Source organism: Oryctolagus cuniculus, chromosome 3, assembly GCF_964237555.1.
Source record: "Oryctolagus cuniculus chromosome 3, mOryCun1.1, whole genome shotgun sequence".
NCBI classification, from domain to species: domain Eukaryota; kingdom Metazoa; phylum Chordata; class Mammalia; order Lagomorpha; family Leporidae; genus Oryctolagus; species Oryctolagus cuniculus.
This window is the reverse complement of record NC_091434.1, coordinates 161,167,652-161,186,033: the sequence shown is the minus strand read 5'-3', so window position 1 is coordinate 161,186,033 and position 18,382 is coordinate 161,167,652. Positions and strand designations below refer to the sequence as shown.

The 18,382-nt window shown below is 39.1% G+C and overlaps 1 protein-coding gene across 17 annotated transcripts in view; it reads left to right on the top strand.

Moving 5' to 3' along the window:
* Positions 1 to 3,517: 3,517 nt before the first annotated feature.
* POT1 (protection of telomeres 1) overlaps positions 3,518 to 18,382 on the top strand; it is a 161,173-nt gene continuing 146,308 nt past the window's right edge. For 10 of the 17 annotated variants that reach the window (XM_070071278.1, XM_051848937.2, XM_070071280.1 and 7 more), the window contains exons 1-3: positions 3,665 to 3,797; positions 4,552 to 4,718; positions 16,660 to 16,717. The gene's annotated coding sequence lies outside the window, so the exon portion shown is untranslated. Of the gene's footprint in view, positions 3,798 to 4,548; positions 4,719 to 16,659; positions 16,718 to 18,382 lie in introns of all 17 variants that reach the window. The other 7 variants (XM_070071281.1, XM_070071279.1, XM_070071276.1 and 4 more) reach the window with 2 other exon arrangements.

The following is an 18,382-nucleotide window of genomic DNA, read 5'->3' as shown; positions in this document are numbered from 1 at the left end:
AAAGGGAATTAATTTTAAAATACAGGAATACTAACATCAATAATATTTTAAATTAAAAGTATTCACTTAAATTTTATTTGAATTAATCAGGAGAATAAACAAGTGAGGCAAACTGAAAGACTGTTTAAATGTCAGTGAAATTAACATTTTGAGATTCAGTGATTGTTTATAGCCCTTGTCTCTACTGTTGAGGAACAATGTTTTTCTAACTATTTGTTGAACTCTTTACTTAGTGTAGGATTAATCTTATTAGTATAAGGTAAACTGAAAGTAGATTATTATAAAAATTAAGAGAGGGAATAAGAGAGGAAGGAGGAGGAAGGGTAGGCAGGAGGGAAGGTATGGCGGGAAGTATCTCTATGTTTTTAAATCTGTATATATGAAATACATGAAATTTGTTCACCTTAAAATATTTAAAATAAATTCATTAATTAAAAATATTTCTAAAAAAGGAACAAAAAGCCAGATATATTGTTTTTCTACCAATATCATCCATACATTCTTGTAAGAATTATCTGAGAGAAGAGAATGAAAAATGAAAGAAAAAATGGCAATCCTTGTTATAGTTTTGAAATTATCCTTGGCTTTGCACTGATTAACAGAAAAGCTGACTCTGAGCCCTGGGTGCACTCAGCCCCATTATTGACAGTGGGTCGTGTAATTCACTAACAGGTATTGAAGGCTTACTCTGTGCTTACAAAGAGGTGGACATGCATGTAGAAACATTAGATTATATCCCTTATATGAGAACTTAAAAAAATCCTCAATTGTCTTTTCAGAATCACTGGAGATATACTGATTAGACTATATATATATATATAGAGAGAGAGAGAGAGAGAGTCTTGAATTTTCCAAATTCTTAGAAAACTAATGAAAGGAATATGGTACAGCCAAACCCTTCTAAATGTTAGGGGGATCTGAGCTATAATCTGTTTTTAACCTAAATCAAAGCAGAGAAAAAAATAAGAAAGAAAATAGTAAGAACATAAAGAAGGTTAACTAAGTGACTGCAAGTGAGACCACCTAAGAGGCAATGGTGTCTTATACCAAACATAGGATCATCTATACACAAGAGGTCTTTCAAAGTTCATGGAAAAGTATATTATCTAAAACACAAGCATGGATTTTACAATGTTTTTGAACCAAAATATTTTTTAAGATTTTTTATTTATTTATTTGAGAGGTAGAGTTACAGACAGTGAGAGGGAGAGAAAGAGAGAAAGGTCTTCCTTCAGTTGGTTTACTCTCCAAATGGCTGCAAAGGCCAGAGCTATGTAGATCTGAAGCCAGGAGCTTCTTCCAGGTCTCCCCCGTGGGTGTAGGGGCCCAAGCACTTGGGCCATCTTCTACTACTTTCCCAGGCGATAGCAGAGAGCTGGATTAGAAGAGGAGCAGCCGGGACTAGAACTGGCGCCCATATGGGATGCCAGTACCACAGGCAGAGGATTAACTTACTGAGCCATGGCGCTGGCCCCCAAAACATTTATTTTAAATATAATCTTATTTTAAAAAACTTGTTTTAATTCCATTTTCCAATGAACTTTTTCTTAAAATTTATTTGAGAGGCTGGCAGTGGGAGGTGGAGGTTGAAGCTTTCGTAGTCAGAAGCCAGTCTCTCAGAGGAGTGGCAAGAACCCAACTACTTGACCCATTACTGCTGCTTCCTAAGGTCTCCATTTGTAGGAAAGTGAAATCACCTGCATGGGTCGGTAGTATAATCCAAGCCAAATACTCATTCCATCATTAACTATTGCAGCTCCCTTTTATCTTCTTGAGGTGGACATTTACATCAAAGTCGCATGAATTGTTTGTATAAACTGTAAGATCAACTAATAAACTCTCTTTGTTGAAATTCCATCTTCCTCAACAACCAGGAGTTTATAACTTGTTTTTTTCTTTTTTATTAAGATAATTCACTATTCTGCAAATACAGCTAGTATTATAAACTTTGTTTGGAATGTAATATATTTATATTATCACTTCTTATACCAATATGAGGTTGTTTAGTGTCAGTCAAATCTGTCTAGTCTCACCCATAGTACATTTGCTTGCATGAGTTTTGAGAAGGATCATGTAAGATTATTACTAGTGTGAAAGTTATATCTATGGCTTTTGAAAGCAAAGGGATAGTAAAAGAAGTGAAGCTCAAAATAAATGCTGGAGACAGGGCTAGAGTATTAACAGGAAGAAGACTAAAGATGTATTGACTGGACCAGAGAATTTCCTGCTCGAAGCTATATATTGTAGTAAAACCAAAATTTACTTCAGAGAATTGATTTGCTCTTATTTTATTGCTGTATTGTCATTTCTGCTCAATTCTTACTTGAGGAAGGCCTGTTGTGAGTTTCCTGTCTAGGTCAGTTTCTTCTTTATATATGTTATTGGTACCACATACTATCTTTTTTTTAAAAGCTAATAATAAAGAATCATTTGAAAATCCTAAAGATAGGGAAGAAGAACCAGAAATTTGCTGATGAATTTATTTCAACATAGATTTATTACTTAGAATAACTGCACTGAATCCTTATATTTATTCATTACCTAATAAAAATGTCTATTCCACTTTTGGTGCTCATTATTTATTATTGAGAATTTTTTCAACTGTTTAAAAGTGAACATTTTCACATTGTAGATTTTATATAAGTACTTTTTTCATTATACCTTTAAAATTTTATCTTGTAATAGTCATTAAATTGTTAGTTCTAGAGTTGTTTTTTTTTCAGTGCTTAAATAAGCAGAAAAAAACATCAGTGGTGAGGAAATGGTGGTCATCACCCAAAACTCCTGAGGAGAGCTTCCCTTATGGAGGGGGAAGGGCATTGCACACCTAGTTGAGGCCAGAAAAGGTGCGAGGACAGCATCCACCCCTTAACAGCTTTCCTGTACAGACGCCTGCTCAGCTCTGACTCAGAAGTCACTCCTGGCTTAGGCAGGACATATGAGAGGGGAACATGGGCTGACACTGCTTCCTGTTCAAAGAATGGGTGCTTCAAATAGCTGTTTCCTCCTGCAAAGATGTACTGAAAGCAGGTATTTTAGTCAGCCTTGGAAATATTCGGGTGACTCTTTACAGCGTCATATTCGGGTAGTTTCACTTAAATCAAATGCTGAAGGCATATACGGGGAATTAGCAGGTCACATTTAAAAGTACATTTCACTAACTATACCACAAAACCAAAATCCTACGAGAAGCTTAATCAAATGTCTGGAAAATAGAATAACTCATCGGTGTAATAATACCAATGCCAGGAAACTGCTTTTCAAAACTATCAATAACTTAAATTATCCTGTAAACATCTCCCGTGAGGCTCGCATCCGAGTGCTTAACTTTTGGGGAAAAGAGCAATGGACGTGAAAGGAAGAGCGTAAACCCCTGGGTTTTAAATTTCCCCAAAGCTATCTCCACCCCGGCTTAGAGGTTAGGAAAGATCTCTGATTACAGGTTTAGGAATCCCGCCGCCACCTACTCCAGTTCCCCTGGGCGGAGCCCCCTCCTGAGAATGACAGACGTCGACGAGGGGCGGGGCTAAAGGGAAAGGAGAAACTTCGCGCGGACTGGAACGGCCGGGGCGGGGCCTGGATGGCGGCCCGGCCGGCCCACTGGCGCTGCTTTCTCTCCGCCTTTCGCGAAACCTCCGCGGGGCTCCTGAGGCCTGAGGACTGTAGGAAGTACGCGAGCCGCGGTTCAGCCCTGACGACCGAGCACGCATGCGCGAGAGCTGGGCGGCCCGCGCTGTGCGTGTGACGTCACGGATGCGCCTGTGTCAACTCTTCCTAGTTTTGATAGTAGCGTGCGGGTGAGTGAATTCCTAGGGAGTGGGGTTAAAGTTTTGTTTTTTATTTTTTTTATTTTTGTCCATGCGTGGGTACGTAGCGGGTCAGGCCTGAGTTGGAATTGTGAAGATGTTGATATGCTTAGATCAACAGTTGATGTAGTTACTGCGGAGAAACCCTCCTCGTTCGTGCGTTTAACATCTTACCCTGCCCTTTAGAGAGAGAAAATCCAATCCCTCTCTTCAGGGACGGTCAGGAGGTTTTGAGAAGTAAGCTCGAACCTGCAGCGCACAGTTTAAATTAACGTCAGTGTCATGATCGGATTGTACAATATACAGATTAACGTCATTTTGATGATTTGGATTATTTAGGGCCGGGGGAAGGAGACGACTGATATATCTTGGGACTAAAAGGCTTTTGATGCGCAGTTTGCCTAAGTAGCATTACAACAGTCAAGGAGAGTAAAACCAAAGCTCAAACTTTTCTGTCCCCCACCCCACCCCGAACATTTTTCAAAAGGACAGTGTTAAAGACTTTGATAGTGAAGTTTTCACAGGCCTTAAAACGGGCTTTTTGGAAGTATTATATATACAGACGCTAACTAGAAGATGGTTAATTTTCAATTGCTTAGAAGAGTGCCATGTATTGAAAAATAATCCGGCCTCCTCCCTCCCCCATCCGGAAATGATATTTAAAGGAAAGGAAAACCAAGTCAGACTTAAAGCAAATTATTAATTACGTTTTAGATAAAACACTAATCTTTTGTGTTTTCAGCAGCAAGCTGTCAACTCCCTGGCTGAAGCTGGTGACGCCGAACTGATATGCCACTTGAATTAATAAAAGAAGTCAGTGGGGTGCCCGAGGTTCAGCTGCTGAGTAAATTCCACGAAGTAGATTTCAGATTCCTACAGCTTGGTTGTGATTATAGCAAGAAATATATCCAGGTAAGAATTTGCATGACTCATGTTTTTCTTTTTTTCTTAGAAGAATGCTAAAGAACAGTCTAGGCATTGGTTTTATCATTGTCATACATTTGAAATTTAATGTTTCAAAATATTATTATTGCAATGTAAATAATCAGACTCTGTAAAAAGTTTTTTTTTCTAAAATGATTTGTTTATTATTTGAAAGGCAGCTTAACAGAAACAGAAGGAGAGGTAGAGAGAGAGAGAGAGATCTTCCACCTGCTGGTTCAGCCTCAAATGGTGGCAATAGCTGGGGTTGGATCAGGCTGATGCCAAGAGCCAAGAACTTGGTGCCTGTCTCCCATGTGAATGGCAGAGAGCCAACTTCTTGGGCCATCTTCCCAGCCACATTTAGCAGGAAACTGGATTGGAACTAAAGTGGCTGGGACTCAACTTGGCACAGAAGATGCAGGCTCAGGAGTCATTAAGTCATTGTTGCAAACATTGGCTAAACCCACTACACCATAGTGCTGGCCCCTGTTAATATAAAGTGTGTTCAGTGCAGAATGCATGGCCTAAGCCCAGGACACACAAGTCCATTCATTTTTAAGGAGTCTTGGGAAGTTTTCCAAAGTGTTCAGATTTTAGTCAGAATAAATGTATTAAGTAACAATAAATTTTCCTTTATCATGCTTCAATTTGGCTGGTAAAGCTAGGTTTAGGTTGGCAGAAGTGAATTTTTCAATTGTTGGAGATTACTGTTTTTGAAGCATGATTTGTTGCAAACATCTTCAGAGACAGAGTGTTGAAAAGAAGGCTACTGTTTAATTTTCAAGACATTTCTTGAATAGATATAAAAAGGAATGTATAGAAAAAGAACAAAAGAATGGCATAATGTTGTATCAGTTGACTAAAACAAAAACAGACTTTGATGCACATGATCCAAGTCCAGTTGATTTGGTCTATGAGATGAATAGCTCTCTAGGTGACAGTCTACAGAAACATTTCAGCAGTTTGCTCTGCAAACTTTTTAGGGGTACCTCTCATTATTCAGCATTTATTTGGTAAACAGATTTTGATTTATTCTTGATAAGATTCTGCAGTAAAAAGATGAATAAATATAGTCACTAGACTCAAGGTGATCACATTTTTGTTGAATTTGACCCATGACTGAATCTCTAATACAATTTAATAAGTATGATATTAGCATTGTGCTGTATGAACATGAGAGAGTTTTTGATTCAGACTTGTTAGAACAGGAAAGTTCAACTGGAACTTCCAGGATGACAGATTGTATATTCTCATCCTTTTGGGTAAAAGCAGTCCCAATGTGCCTTGTTTCTGAGTTTTCAGTGAGAATGATGTGCCATAGTCTTATCACTAGAACTTAATGAAGCACAAGCTTCAAGGCTTCTTCATTTGCATAAACCATTTTGGAACCCTGTTGGGGACTTTAGAAATGAATTTACATAGAAGTAAGATACTTTACACATAGATGTTTAAGGCTGCAATCTCTTCTATTTTGACCTCCCCTCCATCACATTTCCTCTCATCCAAAGTGGTATTGGAGCAGCCAACATTTTCTTTTTTGGAATCTAGCTAAGAGAAAGTTCACTTATGGAATAGATTTAGTTTTGGGTTAGTGAGGTATATTTATGTGGATTGTGGTCAGTTCCATGTATAGGAATATCACTAATGCCCTTTGTATAGGAATGGTTTTCCAGAACACTCTTGCCTTTTGGGAAGTCTGGCAGAAAGTTATGGAGCCTGAAGTTGAATCAGGATTTGACTATACCCTGTTCCACCTACTGTAGGACTTACATAATTAGTGGAGGAAAAACAAGTACTGAATCTTATGGAAGCTGAAGCTGATTTGAGAATTGTTATAAATCTTACAGTTATACGTGAAAAATCTTAAATAGAATTTTTGTCTCAAACTTGATAACAGTTTTCATGAGGTCACCAGTAATGAATAGTGAAGTTGAATACAATCATTGTAAATTGTCAGTAGCAAAAACCAAATGTTAATCAACCATAAGTTCTTTGGACTAATTAAGTTTTTTTTTTTTTTTAATTCTAAATTTTCTCTGTTGGTTTTGAGCAATACCTGTTTTGTTATTTTCTTTAGGGGTTAGGTTAGTACTAACTATATGTCTTTCACTAATTAAAGTCATTTCAAAGCTCTTACATTACTTCCCAAGTGACACTTCTGATGTTCTGATTTATTCTTTCTGCTTAACAAACCTAAGAATCTTATAGCAATAAAATTCTGCTTACCCACTGTTTTGTTCTTTGAGCTGTTATATGTTTTATGTGTATTACAAACTCTACACTGTTATTTTTGTGTTAAACAGTGAAATTTTAAGGAAATAAAGAGAAGGAAGAACTATTGGCTGACATATTCACGGTTTCTGGTCATTTTCGTTTTTACCTGTAGATCTGAGTTTCCATCGGTATAATTTCCCTTAATATTGAGAAATATTCTCTTGCATTTCTTGTTTTGATGTCTATTTAATTGGATATAGACTTCCACATTGATTTTTATTTGTTTTAGCATTTTAAAGGTATCATTACATTGCTTGTGGCTTTCATTGTTTTCTATGTAATGATACTGTTTTTTCTCTTTACCTGCTTTCTGTTTTGTGTTTTGTTTTTAGCAGTTGGACTGACATGTGCTTGGGTGTATTTTTTTCTTTGAATTTCTCCTTCTTGTGGGTAGCAACTCCTTATAAACAGAAGTCAATGTTTTTCGTTAAATTTGGGAACTTACTGGCTAATATTTCTTGGAATATTTTTTCTGCCACATTACTCCTTTTCTTTCCAGATGTCAGTTCCATGTATGATCATTCGTGAGGCTGTTTGATACTGTCCCACAGATCTTTGAGGACCTGTTTCTTTTTTCTCAGTTTTGTTCTGTTTTGTGTGTTTTGACAAAGGTGATTTTCAGATGGAATACTTTCTATGGATCTGACTTGAAGTTCACTGAATATCTTCTATGCATACCCAGTATGCAGTTATGCATATTCAGTGGATTTTTTTTTGTTGTTGATGTTACTGTAAATTTAAGTTAAGGGCTAAGGAGAGAACAATATGGAAGAGGTGAGGGACTTTGTAAAGTAAGTTTGATAGACGGATAGAAGGCTACATTTAGTTTTACCCTTCTAATTTGTATTTTCCAAATAGACATTGATTTGTTATATATTTTCTTTTTCTATTATCCATTTCCCTAGGATTTTGTTTAATATGAAATAAGATTTTCTGAACTACAGTTGCTTTTTTTTCTGCCTAATTGCATTTAACTTCTTAGCAAATACTCATTTTGGATTTGATTGATTGTTATGCAATTTCTTATATATGTGTATTTATAAATAAAGTTCTGTGAATAGAATTTTTTGACAGTTCTTTAATGATTATTCCTAAGCTGCTTCTAGTTTTAACATGTTTCTATTGTTTTGTGTGCTTGCTTTAGAAGCATTAAATATTAAGGCAGTGAATTTGTTTTTTCTCCTGATGAAGTAGTATGGTAAATGTATTTATTTTTGTTCCTACCTATATTAATGGATTCAGTTTTCACATTTTGTTTGCATTACTTTAATAAATCTTTTCATGTTAGTATCCAATGTGCTTAAAACTAGGAAGTAGCTTTTACTTGTTTCTCATGGTTAGCAAATTGTTAGGTATAATGCTCATTTCAAAACATAAGTTTGATTTGCTTCTTATGTATCTTAATGAAGATCTCATTTTGTAACAGTTTGTATACCATATATCCTTTTCTAACCTTTAGATATTCTTATTTGTGTTTCTTAATTTTATTAAGTGCATTTTATGGCTAAATTCAGTATTTTTAGTGTGCAATAGGGGTGGGAAAACTTCTTTCTGCCAAGGACCATTTGCATATTTATAATCATGTGTGGGCCCTACAAAATTTTCAACTTATAAATTAGCCTGCTATACATTTATTGAATTTTCAGTCCTACCTGCAGTTGTCTTGGTAGGACCAGACCAAATGATTTCACTGACCTTATATGGCATTAAAGCCAGACGTTTCTTACCTCTGGGGTACAATCTGTGAATTTTGACGGTTGTATAAAAACATATAACCATAATCATAATCAAATAATCTATCATCTTCCAAAATTTTATAGTCAGCTGCCACCCTCATGCTAACTACTCACAACAACTTAACTAATTTTCCGATAGCATATTGCTTTTCAGGAATACCTGGCAGATGGAATCATATAATGTGTCCCCTTTTGAGTCTGCCTCCTTTGACTTAGCATGATGCATTTGAGGTTTTTTTGAGGATGTGTTTATTAGTAGTATTCCTTCCTATTGGTGACAAGAATTTTATCATGGCCTGTTTGTGCACACCTTAATGTAGGAGTCTTTCCAGTTTGAGTGTGTGTGTGTGTGTGAGAGAGAGAGAGATGGTGAGTAAATCACTGTAAATTTCTTTCTACAAATTTTTTTCTTTTTTCTTCTATCTACAGATTTTTATGTGAACATAGATTTTTCTTTTATTTGGTTAAATGTCAAATAAGCAATTAGTTTCTAGACAACAGTGTATAGTGTAGCTCCTAGATTGATCTCCACCTTAGTAGATTCAGCTATAAGAGGTTCAAATAGGTTTATATAGCTTAATATCATTGTCGTTATATAAGTTTATATCATAGGTTTTTTTTTTGTTTGTTTGTTTGTTTGTTTGTTTTTTGACAGGCAGAGTTAGTGAGAGAGAGAAAGACAAAGAGAAAGGTCTTCCTTCTGTTGGTTCACCCCCCAGCTGCTACAGCTGGTGCGTTGCGGCTGGCATGCTGTGCCGATCCGAAGCCAAGAGCCAGGTGCTTCCTCCTGGTTTCCCATCTGGGTGCAGGGCCCAAGCACTTGGGCCATCCTCCACTGCACTCCCGGGACACAGCAGAGAGCTGGACTGGAAGAGGAGCGACCAGAACAGAATCCGGTGTCCCAATTGGGACTGGAACCCCAGGGTACTGGCGCCGCAGGCGGAGGATTAGCCTAGTGAGCCGTGGTGCCGGCCTGTATCATAGTTTAATACATACATTATAGGCAATAACTTATTTATTGCTTAATATCACAAACAACATGAACTTAGTATTTGCATTGCTTCTCCTTTCTTTTCCATGTCCCATGGAGACAGTCCCAAGTGCATACTGTATACCAAGGGTTTCTGTCACAGCTGTGGGGCACTAAACTTAGATAGAACTACCCTAATTTTTGAAATGAGAATGTAAGTTTTTCTAGTGTTGCCGTGACAAAACACTACAAACTAGGTTCCTTAAACATTTTTTTTCTCTTAAGTTCTGGAAACTAGAAAATCAAGAGCAAGGTGTCAGCAGGTCTGGATTCTTCTGAGGCCTTTCTGCTTGACTCTGCAATCATGAGCCCCTGTCATGTCCTCTGCCTCTTGTAAGGAGTAGTGTGAGGGCCCACACTACTGGCCTCTTTTTTTTTTTTTTTTTTTTTAACATACTTACTTCTTTAAAGGCCCTATGGCCAAATATAGTATGATTCTGAGATACTGTGGTTGGAACTAAAGTTAATTGTTGTATCTGAGCCAGTGCAAACAGAGGTGCACTACACGTTGATAAAAATTTGAGGGTCCTTTACTGCCAGAGGTGGAGAGCGGGCTCATGCCTTGAAGAACTTTCCACCTAGAAGCTCAGAGCAACAGTGTTTATAAAAGCAAAAACCCCAAGGAGGGGAGGTGAAATACATGGTTGTTAGGATTGGGGGAGGGAGGGAATACATGGGTACTAGGGTCAAGTTGATCCAAGGCCTATGTGAAACCAGTATCAATTACAATCTTGACAACAGACAAATTGCTATCATAACATTAACCCATATGCAGCCTGTTTTAGGCTTGGGTGAGCATACTGCGGACTTTCTGTGCTCTGCAAGTGGAATGCAGTGTACTGTTATTGTATGAGTTTTAGACCATAGTCTCACAGTGGGGGGTGCTTTTGCAAGACGGAGTCTTGGATGCTCTAAAGTGGAGGCCCTACAGTCAAGGTGTTTCTTCATAATGAATTTTAGAGGAACACAGTTCAGCCTGTAACAGTGGGGTGTTACATTTTTAGTATCCATATTAATTCATTTTTTTAAAAAAATTATTTTATTTATTTGAAAGACAGAGTTACAGAGAGGTAGAGCCAGAGAGAGAGGTCTTGCATCCTCTGGTTCACTCCCCATATGGCCACAATGGCTGGAGCTGCGCCGATCTGAAACCAGGAGTGAAGAGCTTCTTCTGGGTCTCCTATGTGGGTGCAGGGGCCCAAGGACTTGGGCCATCCTCTATTGCCTTCCCAGACCATAGCAGAGAGCTGGATTGGAAGAGGAGTAGCTGGGACTAGAGCTGGCGCCCATTTGGGATGCCAGCACTTCAGGCCAGGGCTTGAAAACACTGTTCCACAGTGCCGGCCCCCATATTAATTCATTTTCATCCTGAAAACAAGCATTTCTTTTTTTAAAAGATTTATTTATTTATTTTAAAGATTTATTTATTTATTTGAAAGTCAGAGTTACGCAGAGAGAGAGGTCTTCTATTATCCACTGGTTTACTCCCCAGTTGGCCGCAACAGTCAGAGCTGTGCTGATCTGAAGCCAGGAGCCAAGAGCTTCTTCTGAGTCTCCCACAAGGGTGCAGGGACCAAAGGACTTGGGCCATCTTCTATTGCTTTCCCAGGCCATAGCAGAGAGCTGGATTGAAAGTAGAGCAGCTGGGATTCGAACCGGTGCCCATATGGGTTACTGGCACTGCAGTGGTGGCTTTACCTGCTAAGCCACAGCACCAGCCCCTATTTATTTATTTATTTGCATGCCTTTCATAAATACAACCTTAGGACATAGTAATTTTTCCCACGTACGTACCCTCCTACCCAAGTGGAGGCAGACTTATTCTCAGAAATCACTGCATTTCAGCTTATCTCTGCAATTCCTCCTCACCTATCCTTTCCATTCAGGATGATGCATGGCAGGCTGCATGTTTCCCTGCATGTGAAAATGGATGTCTTGCACAGCAGGAAATGAGCCCAAAATGATGAACTTGAGAGTTACAGCACAGTTCTCCAGCTTGACCCATCACTTCTGAGAGAAGGAAAAAACCTCATCTCTAATACAAACATGTCATTTAGGATATAAATGGCTCTTGTTTTTATCTCCTATTGAATTGTAAACACATAACTCTGGGGATATGAATGACTCTGGAAGTCTCAATGTTCAGTTACCTTTTTTATTTTTATATTTTAAAAGATTTATTTGAAAGTCAGAATTACACACACACACACACACACACGCACGCAGATATCTTCCATCTACTGATTCACTCCCACAAAAAGTCACAATGGCCAGCGCTGGGCCAGATCAAAGCCAGGAGCCAGAAGCTTTTTCCAAGTCCCCTACGTGGGTGGCAGGGGCCTAAAGTACTTGAACCTTCTGCTTTTCCCAGGCCATTAGCAGGGAGCTAAATAGGAAGTAGAGCAGCTGGGACTAGAACGGGCACCCATTTGGGATGGCAGTATCGCAGGTAGCAACTTTACCCACTTGCCACAACACTGGCCCCAGTTCAGTTACCTTTTGTAAGGAAAGAGGAGACAGAACACAAACTCAAAGCCAGACCAGGTTTATTCAGAGAATAAGACTAGGAGGGGCCCACTCCCAGGTTAACGCACCATGGCAGAGAGTTAGCAACGAACACACAGGGGAGAGAGGGAACCTTCTATTACAAACTAGTGACTTATATAGCACTGTGTAAATTGGGAAGGGCATAGGAGTCTGGGCTAAACCTGGGCTGCCAAGAGAGCTGGAAGACCTTGGGGTGGAGTGGCTTGGGAGGGATTGGAAAGCTTAGGCTGATGGCTGCCCTCTTCAGATAGTGGTGGGTCCTACAGTTGAATCAGGGCAGGGCTTGTCAGGGCAGGGTGGGGCTGAGCCAGCTGAAGGAGATTGCTGGGAAATTCTGGGGCCGGCTTGCTATCGTGCAGGTGAGAGACCAAAATGGATGGAAGGCTTTGGCCCTTGCTCTGTCACGTTTTAATTTCCAAAGCTTGTTCTTTAACTCAAGCTCCATTTTTCTTTTCTCACTTTAGCTAAGGCAAGGACACATTTCACACTGCCTTTTTGTTTTTTTGGACAGGCAAAGTGGACAGTGAGAGAGAGAGAGACAGAGAGAAAGGTCTTCCTTTTGCCGTTGGTTCACCCTCCAATGGCTGCCGTGGCCAGCGCGCTGCAGCCGGCGCATCACGCTGATCCGATGGCAGGAGCCAGGTACTTATCCTGGTCTCCCATGGGATGCAGGGCCCAAGGACATGGGCCATCCTCCACTGCACTCCCTGGCCACAGCAGAGAGCTGGCCTGGAAGAGGGGCAACCGGTACAGAATCCGGCGCCCTGACCGGGACTAGAACCCGGTGTGCCGGCACCGCAAGGTGCCTCAACTGCCGGCCTCAAACTGCTTTTCTAATGGGATAGCTCCCGTTACAGGTAAAACTGTTGAGACAATATGTAACTGAGGGCTTCAGTATCAACCAAAGGTGTTCTGTTCTCTTCTTGAATGTTTCTTGTTAACTACCCCTGGGTGCATATTACAGTATTGTTGTGGTTAATTTCTGCATTTTATCCAAGAAGCACAATCTTAAGGGCCACACTTGCCACACCTGAAGGTAGGGTTTATAATTGTTCGGGGAGTGAACATACATGAATCACATAGGTTAATTAGGGATCCTGGGTTAACAGGGTCTCTTGTCTCTTCTTTTATGCCCTAAGGGCCCCTGTTCAGTCCCTCTAATTCAGTTTGATGTAGGACAGCTTAGATAATTTTAAGTTCATGAACCAGAAGCCACATCTCCTTTGCCATGTTCACCTACCTGTCAATCAGCAGACCCCGCCTCCCCAGGAAGTACTTTCTCTTCCCCTGGGACGTGGGGGTGGGACCACATAAACACATCCGTTTTTCTAAGTGCATAAAAGGCTAGGAAGAGTAGACTTGTTCTCTCTCCTCTACATGGACTCAGGAGGAGCAGAGCAGGGTATGTAAATTACCTTTCTTTGATCCTATTCTCCCTTAATAAAGCCCTAATGGGTCTGTGTATTTTTCTCACTTTGTAAATAAAGTTTATCACAGTGCATGCCATGTTTGGGCCTGTATTTAGAATTTTCTAAATAAAAGACAGGAACCTGGAAAAATTAATTTAGGCCCTAAACCTAACCCATAACAAGCTTAGTCTTTGTTTTCAAAAAGGTGGTCTGAGGGGAGTTGGTTAAATCTGCTGCTTGATCAGTTCATTCGCCCTAGTTGTGGAGGGCATGGGGGAGATATTCTGCATGGAAGGTGCAGGAGTGAGAGCCCTCAGGTAGGGGGTGATATGTAGTCTCAGTTTACTTTCAAAGCCCCAGCAGTTTGTGAGAGCAGTGTCAGTGAGTTTTGCTTTAGGGTAGTAGAAACCTTCTGGAGTAGTTCTGGAAGACAGAGTTCATTTGTACTTCCACTCTCCTGTGCCTCCTGAAGTCTAAGGAGTTCCCTTTCCAAGTTCTGGAATTCCTTTTTCAGGTGCTGGAGTTCTCTCTAGGTGCCTAAGTGTTTTGTTCCTTTTCTATTGTTATTAAACCACAATGTCTTATTCCAGTAAATATAGCTGCTTCTGTTTCTGGTCATTCTCTTCTTTTGCTCAGGTTTTTTAATTGAATCACGCACTAAAGAACAAAATACACCTGCTTTGCATTTAATTAATCTCATTTAACTTTATTGTGGGTCTTTAGATAGTTTGGTGCTCTGCAGTGTATTTTTTCTTGCCTTTTTTATATGCTGCTTAATATGTTATTGAAAGTCATACTTCTAGAGTAGGACAGTGAAACTGGGATAAATAGTTTTTATTCCTGGAAATGTGCAGGCCTTTTTTTTATGTTAGCACTTTAGTGTGGTACCTTGGGTGAATCTAATCAGGAGTAGGCCTGGGTATGAAATCTGTTAGGTAGTTTCTTAAATGCACTATAGGCTTGAACTTCCTCTAGAGCAACTTTGTCAGTAGATTGGAGACTGTGCTGGAAGATTTTATTCATTGTCTTCTCTATCCTCAGTTTTACATCTTTTCCTTGTGCTTTGCCTCTTGTAAGGTCTGTGTTCTGTTATTTTTTATTCGGTGCTATTAGCTTTTGATTAAGCCTCTCTCTGAAAGCAGTGGGGTCTTCTCAGTGATCTTGCCCTGATCCCAGCTGTAAGTCCTAGCCTTAATACTAAATAGGTTTCCTGCCCATCTGAAGCTGGGGTAGAAGATTTTCTGTTTCTTCTTTCTAGGTACAGTGAGTTTTCATCAGATCTCTAACATTGAAGGACTTGTAGCCCTTTTCCCAGCATTTTAAGGCTGTTGTTTTGAATGAAAGATGAGGAGATTCCGGTAGGGTTTCCTGCCTTTTCTTATAGTAACTGCTGCCATGCAAGCCCACCTCTTGGCATGAACCATATGGTGTCTGTGTAGAGGAATGCTTCCAGGGGCTCCACATGTTTTTACGATCCCAACCTTGTTCTTTAGACATTCATTAAAAATATTAGATGAATTTTTTTTAAAAGATTTCATTTATTTGAGAGAGTTACAGATGGAGGGAAAGACAGAAAAAGGTCTTCTATCCTCTAGTTCACTCCACACATGGCCTCAACGACTGGAACTGGGTGTATCAAAAGCGAGTCAGGAGCTTCTTCTGGATCTCCCACATGGGTGCAGGGGTTCCAGCACTTGGAGCATCTTCTGCTTTCCCAGGCCATAGCAGAGAACTGGATTGTAAGAGGAGCAGCTGGGACATGAATTGGGGCTCATATGGGATTTCGGCACCGCAGGTGTAGGCTTAGCCCACTACACTACCACTCCAGGCCCAGATGAATTTTTCTTGCCCATGTTTGACTCATTTGCTATTTACCTCAGGTAAGGGAAGCACTTGCCTCCCTTATCTCCTTGGAGGTTTCCTTAGTTGGATGCCCTCAACTCTGATGGGTTAAGACAAGTTGAAACTTGTAAGTTACCCAGCTTTCTAAATCCTTCTTTCTAGCTTTTGACCTCCTATGTGGAACTCTAAAAGTACATTAAAAAGTTCATGGAAAAATAAAAGTAAATGTGTTTTACTATAAAATGTTTTTAAATTTCTGCAGTTTTTTCACAATACCCATTTCCACAGACTTTTTTAAATACATGTATTTATTTTAACTTTTGAATGTGCATATGTTACTCATAGCTGTATTTTATTTACTTATAATTCTTATAAAAAATGTAAGTTAAATTGATTTCTATCTGATAAGTACAACTTATTTTATTTGGTTATCTCAAATTGGGAATATTAGTATGGGGATATTTTATTACAAGATCTAGTCTTAAACTTTATTAAATAGATTTCTGAACAGAAACTTTCAAAGAGTCCAATAATGTATTCATGAAATAGAGCCAGAAGAAATCATAGAAACCATCTAGATTAAACAATCGTGCCTGAGACCTGGCAGTCCTGGTTGTTTACAGAAGCAGAACAAAGACTATTTGTATCTTAATCTGTGGATTTGTCCACACCATCCTTATTTATGAAATTATCACCTTACATTTCTAAGGTTTTCTTAATTAAATTTATATTCCTTTCTGGGAGACAATGTCTTTCTTTTGCTGTTAAGAAAAATATTACAAACTAAAATGTAATAGGAAAGTTGATGTAATTCATCTTTATATCTATATGATTGCTTTAAGAAATTTATGAACCTAAAATATTTTTGTTTCCTTTTTTTTTTTCCTAGAAAAACAAATTCAGCTGGATGTCATGTCTTTGAATTATTATTTAAATACAATGATTGGACTTCTTGAAAGTTAAAACTGTTCATTATTTTCAAATTCTAATTTTTACCTATATCTTAATTGTTTTAAAATTCTAATTTTTACTTAGGTTACAATAATGAAATTATTTAGGTTTTTTTGGTAACTATTTTTCTTTTATTTCAGGGAAAACCAACTTTTTAACTTGGAAATGGCACAGCTGTTTTAAAGATTGGACTACAAGGTAAATAGTATAAACAGATTGTATTTCTGCATAATTTTTCATCTGATTTTCAGATATGTAATTTTATGTATATATACAAGTACATTTGAGGGATCTTCAGGACATTTGTGAAAAAATAATATTAAAAGATTGTATTTCAGTGAAAAATAATTTTGCAATCAGTGCATAGTTTTTTCATAGTATGTAGTTTTCCATGAGGTTTTTGGAGACCCCTTACATGTAAATGATTTTAACAGGTAATGCATTCACAGTAGTACAAAAATATGTATAATGAAATGTTTTTCTTTTACTAATTTTTGTTCTAACACACCTCTCCTCATCCTTCCCATCCTCCATCCTTCCCTTCTTTTTTTTTTTTTTTTTTTTTTTTTTTTTTTTTTTTTTACAGGCAGAGTGGACAGTGAGAGAGACAGAGAGAAAGGTCTTCCTTTTGCCGTTGGTTCACCCTCCAATGGCCGCTGCGGCCGGCGCACCGTGCTGATCCGAAGGCAGGAGCCAGGTGCTTCTCCTGGTCTCCCGTGGGGTGCAGGGCCCAAGCACTTGGGCCATCCTCCACTGCACTCCCAGGCCATAGCAGAGAGCTGGCCTGGAAGAGGGGCAACCGGGACAGAATCCGGTGCCCTGACCGGGACTAGAACCTGGTGTGCCGGCGCCACAAGGTGGAGGATTAGCCTATTGAGCCGCAGCACCGGCCCCCCATTTCTTCTAATTCATATTCCTTTAACATCTTGTCTAGAGCATTGCAATAGACTGTTGGTTTCTATATTTCTAGTTCCACTGATGTGACCTAAATATCATAGTAACTTAATTTTACATTCCACATGTTACTTTTTTTTTTTTTCTTTTTAAGATTTACTTATTTGGAAGTCAGAGTTACACAGAGAGAAAAGAAGAGGTAGAGAGGGAAAGAGAGGTCTTCTGTCTGCTGGTTCACTCTCCAGTGGGCCACAACGGCTGGAGCTGCGCCAATCTGAAGCTAGGAGCCAGGAGCTTCTTCCTGGTCTCCCACATGGGTGCAGGGGCCCAAGGACTTGGGCCATCTTCTACTGCTTTCCCAGGCTATAGCAGAGAGCTGGACCAGAAGTGGAGCAGCTGGGATGCGAACTAGCGTCCATATGGAATGCTGGCACTGTAGGCAGCAGCTTTACCCGCTATGCCACAGCGCCATTCCCCAACATGTTACATCTTAGAGAGCTGTCCTAACATAGGGAGAACTTTTTCTCCCTAGCAACCCTCATATAATTCTGGTAAGCTAGGAAGAGTTGCCTCGGGACACTTGGAGACCAAAGCAGATGTCATCTGAGGCCTGTAATTGGTTTTGAGAATGGAGTAGAAAAGCGAGTGGGAAACAAACTGAACTACAACATTCTGTAACTATTGAAAAACCCCTGTCTGCTTGATACTGTTCTAGGTACTAGGGCTGTAACAGTGACTCAAACTTAGTCCTTGCTTTTATATTGTTTTTATAGTATGATGAAGAAACAGATTAAATGATTACATAGGGCAATATTAGGTATAGATATAGTTGTGAGGAAGTAAGCTAAGGAAGTAGAGCATTAGAAAAGGTATTATAAATTTAATATAACCACGTTTATTAATTAACAGGAATTTGCAGAGACTTGAATTACATTAGGCAATGTAATATTTATGGTTTTTTTATATTTT